This window comes from Loxodonta africana, chromosome 12 (genome assembly GCF_030014295.1).
Source record: "Loxodonta africana isolate mLoxAfr1 chromosome 12, mLoxAfr1.hap2, whole genome shotgun sequence".
Lineage (NCBI taxonomy): Eukaryota > Metazoa > Chordata > Mammalia > Proboscidea > Elephantidae > Loxodonta > Loxodonta africana.
The window spans coordinates 55106030-55111380 of record NC_087353.1 but is presented as its reverse complement, the minus strand read 5'-3'; positions in this window follow the sequence as shown (position 1 = coordinate 55111380).

Below are 5351 nucleotides of genomic sequence, written 5' to 3'. Positions count from 1 at the left end.
ACCAGACTTAATGGTCCGGCTGAGACTGGAAAGACCCCAGGGGTTATGGTCACCAGACCTTCTGTTAGCCCAAGACAGGAACCATTCCCAAAGCCAACTCTTCAGACAGGGATCGGACTGGACAATGGGATAGAGAATGATACTGGTGAAGAGTGAGCTTCTCAGATCAAGTAGACACAGGAAACTATGTGAGCATCTCCTGTCTGGAGGGGAGATGAGATGGCAGAGGGGGTCAGAAGCTGTCTGAATGGACACGAAGAGAAAGAGAGGAGGGAAGGAGTGTGCTGTCTTATTAGGGGGAGAGCAACCAGGAGTATATAGCAAGGTGTTTATAAATTTTTGTAGGAGAGACTGACTGGATTTGTAAACTTTCACTGAAAGCACAATAAAAATTAAAAAAAATTATGGGATGCAGCTAATGCAGTGCTTGGAGAAAAGAAAAAAAGTCTAAAAAAACTCAGGTTTCCATCTTAAGGAACTAGGAAGAAAAGCAAACTAACCCTAAATGAAGCAGAAGGAAGGAAATAATAAAGATCAGAGAGGAAAGCAGTAAAATAGAAAACAAAATAGAGAAAACTGATGAAACCAAAAGTTGGTTCTTTGAAAAGATAAAAATTGAAAAACCCTTAGCTGGACTGACCAATAAAATCAGAAGACACGAATTATCAAAATCTGAATGAAAGAAGGGACATCACTGCTGACCCTACAGAGCTACCAGGACATGCGACGGGTACTATGAAAACCCTGTCAGACAACTTAGATGAAACAGACAAATGCCTAGAAAGACACAAATCATCAAAACTGACTAAAAAAAGAGAAAATCTGAATAGATCTGTAACCAGAGGTTGAACTCAATTAAAAATCTCACAGAGAAAAGCCCAGGCCCAGATAGCTTCACTAGTACCTTATATCTGTAATACAGCAATCCTTCACAAACTCAGAAAAGAGGGAAGAGAACACATCCCAACTCGCTGTGATGCCATTATTACCTGATACCGAAGCCAAAGAGCCACAAGAAAACTACAGAGCAATATCCTTTTGAACATAAATGTAAAAGCCCTTAACAAAATATTAGCAACCCACATTCAGCAAGATACACCATGCCCAAGTGGGATTCAGCCCAGGCACGCAAGGTTGGTTAAACATCTAAAAATTAATAAACTGTTAATAAAGTACGAAGACCACAAGATCATCTCAAAGAGAGGCAAAAAAAAAAAAAAGCCCTTGACAAAATCCAACACATATTCACAATAAAAACTCTCTAACTAGAAATAGACGGGAACGTCTCCACCTGGTAGAGGCCCCTGTGGTAGCTTCCAGCCCTGCTGCAGCAGTTATTCAGTGGCTGAAACCAACACAAATGGATCATCTGTCTCACAGTTCTGCATTCTTTTTGGAGAATCCACTTCCTGGCCTTCTGCACCTGCTGGAGGCTGCCCACGTTCCTTGGCTCCTGGCCTCTCCTCCATCTTCAAAGCTGGCAGCAGTGGGTAGAGCCCTTCTCATACTGCACCACTGTCACCTCTTCTGCCTCCTTTTCCACTTTTAAGGACCCTTGGGCCCACCTAGGAAGCCCAGGGTCATCTTCCTATTTTGAAGTTAGCTGATTAGCACCCTGATTCCCCTTTGTCATGCAAGGAGCAGTACAGGCTCTGAGGATTAGGATGTGGACGTCTTTTGGGGGGGTGGGGGGAGGCGCATCATTCTACTTAGCACTGCATCTATGCAAACGTACAGCATTGTGCTTACTGGTGAAAGACTGGCTGCTCCCTCCTGAGATCAGAAATAAGGCAAGGATGTCTGCTCCTGCATCTTCTACTTAAAATTGTACTGGACGTGAACTAAGGCAAGAAAAGAAAAGACAAATTTAGAAAACAGATTGGAGAGGAAGAAGTAAAAATGCTTTTGATTACAGATGACATGATCCTGTATGGAGGAAATTCTAAGGAACACACACACACCCAAATACAAGTTACTGGAACTAATAAGTTTAGCATAATCCTGGGTATTCAAGATTAATATACAGAAATCAGTTGTATTTCCATATACTAACAGTGACCAGTGCAAAAGAGAAATTAAGAAAATAATTCCATTCATAATAGCATCAAGACAAAATACCTAGGAATTACTTTTGTTAAACAATTTTAAAACCACACCTCAAAAGACACCATTAAGAAAATGAAAAGCTAAGCCATAGATACTTGAAAATCTATCTGATAAAGGACTCATGTCTTTAATATATAAAGTCTTACAACTCAACAATAAGCAGGTGAACAATCCAGTTTTAAAAATGGGCAAAAGACTTGGAACGGACAATTCACCAAAGAATGTAAAGCAACCCAAACTCGTCGCTCTTGAGTTGATTCCGACTCACGGCGACCCCATTTGACAGTATAAATGAGGTCCCCAAACCATTTCATGCTCAGCTACTAATCAGAAGGTTGGCTGTTCACACCCATCCAGTGGTGCCGTGGAAGAAAAGGCCTGGCAATCGTTACAGCCAGGAAAGAAGATATAAGAATGGCTAATAAGCACATAAGGAGCCCTAGTGCCACAATGGTTAAGTGCGTGGCTGCTAACTGAAAGACTGGCAGTTTGAACCTACTGAGGGGCTCCGTGGCAATCTGTTCCACAAAGATTATAGCCTAAGAAACTCCACTGGGCTGTTCTCCTCTATCACTGAAAAAAAAAAAAAAAATTCCAAACCCTATAGGACAGAGTAGAACTGCCCCATGGAGTTTCCAAGGAGCACCTGGAGGATTTGAATTGCCGACCTTTTGGTTAGCATCCGTAGCACTTAACCACTACGCCACCAGGGTTTCCTCTTCTGTTACACGGGGTCACTATTAGTTGAAAATTGACTCCATGGCACCTAACAACAATACACACATGCAAAGGTGCTCAACATCATTAGTCATCAGGGAAACGCAAATGAAAATAACTAAAAGACGCCCTTCCAAATGTTAGGCTATCAGACAATTCTCTCATACTTTCTGTTGGAATGTAAAATGATACACTTGGACAAATTTGGTGCTTTCTCTAAAAGTTAAATGTAAGTACCAGTGACCCATTCCGATGAATCTACCCAAGAGGAATGCAAACACATCCACACAGAGATTAGTTCCAAAAAGTAACAAGCGTCTAGGTAAAGTATCTTTAGACTATATGCAAGACCACAACACAGGCAGAAAACTGTAAAACACTATCAGAATCTCACAAGAAAACTTTGGATGAAACAATGGATTCTTAGATACGACACCAAAAACGTGAGCAACAAAAGAAAAAATAGATAAATTGGACTTCATCAAAATTAAAACCTTTTGTGCATCAAAGGACACTCATTTCCAAGAAAGTGAACACAAAACCTACAGAATGGGAGAAATTACTTAGAAATCATATATTTGATAAAGGTCCAGTATCCAGAATATATAAAGAACTCTTAAAACTCAACAACAAAAAGACAGCCCAATTAAAAAATGGCCAAAGAGGGACTGCAAAATGGTACACAGCCATTTTGGAAGACAGTCTGGCAGTTTCTTACAAAGCTAAGTATATTCTTAACCATATAGTCCAGCAACCACACTCCTAGATGTTTACAGACATGAAGTGAAAACAACGGTCACTCAAAAACCTGTACACGAATGTTTACAGCAGCTTTATTCATAATTGCTAAATATCAGAAGCTACCAAGATGTCCTTCAATTGTAAATGGATAAACAGACTGTAGTCCGTCCACACAGTGGAGTATTACTCAGTGACGAAGTGAGCTATCAAGCTATGAAAAGACACACGAGAACCTTACATGCATACTGCTGAGTGAAAGAAGCCAGCCTGAAAAAGCTGCACACTGTATGATTCCAACTGTATAATGTTCCGGAAAAGGCAAAACTAGACAGTGAAACATCAGTGGTTGCCAAGGGCTGGGGGTAGGGGGGAAGGGTGAACGGGGAGCCCCAGGCATTGTTAGAGTAGTGAGACTATACAATACTTTAATGGTGGACACGGGACATGGTGCATCTGTCACACCCGCAGGACGGCAAAACAAAGAGTGAACCCCAGTAGAAACTATGGACTTCACTGAATCATCATGTGTCAGTGTTTGTTCATCAGTTGTCCCAGGAGAATACAAGGTTAGTACAGGAGGAACAGTGCAGGGGAGAAGAGGTGGATGGGAGTTCTCTGTACTGTCTGCTCTATTTTTCTGTAAACCTAAAACTCCCAAAAGTCTGTTTAAAAAAAAAAAACAAACAGGAAGCAAAAAAAAGGGGGGGGGGGAGGAAGAACTTGAATAGACATGTCTCCAAAGAAAATATACAAATGGCTAATAAGCACATTTAACATCATTAGTCGTTAAAAAGCCAAAAAACCTGTTGCCATGGAGTCAATTCCGACCCGTAGCGACTCTATTGGACGGAGTAGAACTGCCCCACAGGGCTTTCAAGGAGCAGCTGGTGGAGTCGAACTACTGCCAGCCTCTTGGCTAGCAGCCCACTGTATAACCACTGTGTCACCAGGGCTCCTGTTAGTCATTAGGGAAGTGCAAGTCAAAAACACAAAGAGATACCACTTCATACCCACTAGGATGGCTAGAACAAAATTAAAAAAGCATTGGCAAGAACAGAGAAACTGGATCCCTCATCCACTGCTCATAGGATGTAAAATGGTGCAGCTGCTGTGGAAAAGGCTGGTAGCGTCTCATAAATTAAGCACAGAATCACCATGTTGTGTGCTATTGAGTCAATTCGGACTCACAGTGATCCCATGTGATGGAGTAAAGCTGCCCCATAAGACGGTTTTCTAGGCTGTGATCTTTACAGGAGCAGATCACCAGGTCTTTCTCTCGCGGGGCCACTGGGTGGGTTCGAACCACCAACCTTGCAGTTAGCAGCTAAGCATTTAACCACTGCGCCACCAGGGCTCTGTAGAATTACTTGACCTGGCAGTTCTGCTCCTAGGTATACCCCCAAAGAATTGCAAGCAGGACCCACAAGGATCTGTGTGTACCAGCGTTTGCTGCAGCACTGTTCATAACAGCCAAAGGGGGAAATGACCAAGTGCCACCAGAGGGGAAGTGGATGGAGAGGCACGTACACGCAGTGGATATTCTTCAACCATAAAAGGGAGTAAAGTACTGACACACTACAAAGTGAAAACATGCTGAGTGAAAGCAGCTAGTCACAAAAGGTCATGTATCGTATGATTCTACCTACACGGAATCCCTAAAGCAGGCAGATCGCTAGAGGTGAGGCAGACTGGTGGTTGCCAGGGGCTAGAGGGAGAGAGGGGTGAGGAGTGATGTTAACGGGCATGGGGTTTCCTTTTGGGCTGATGGAAATGGGACTCGACAGAGG